The sequence below is a fragment of the Colobus angolensis genome, unplaced genomic scaffold (assembly GCF_000951035.1).
Source record: "Colobus angolensis palliatus isolate OR3802 unplaced genomic scaffold, Cang.pa_1.0 Scaffold383, whole genome shotgun sequence".
Lineage (NCBI taxonomy): Eukaryota > Metazoa > Chordata > Mammalia > Primates > Cercopithecidae > Colobus > Colobus angolensis.
This window is the reverse complement of record NW_012117188.1, coordinates 2,274,511-2,274,775: the sequence shown is the minus strand read 5'-3', so window position 1 is coordinate 2,274,775 and position 265 is coordinate 2,274,511.

The following is a 265-nucleotide window of genomic DNA, read 5'->3' as shown; positions in this document are numbered from 1 at the left end:
CTTCAAAGGGCTAGTTTAGGGAAGGAGACATTTAAATAAACCAAATACTACCAATAACAATTTGGCATGCTAACTACTAAGATACTTTTCCCAGGGTACACTTATCACAAGGGAGAGAATCTAAGATTAGGCAGCTTGGGAAGTCTTACTGGAGAAAGGCTTTTTTTTTTTTTTTATTATTATACTTTAAGTTCTAGGGTACATGTGCATAACGTGCAGGTTTGTTACATATGTATACTTGTGCCATGTTGGTGTGCTGCACCCA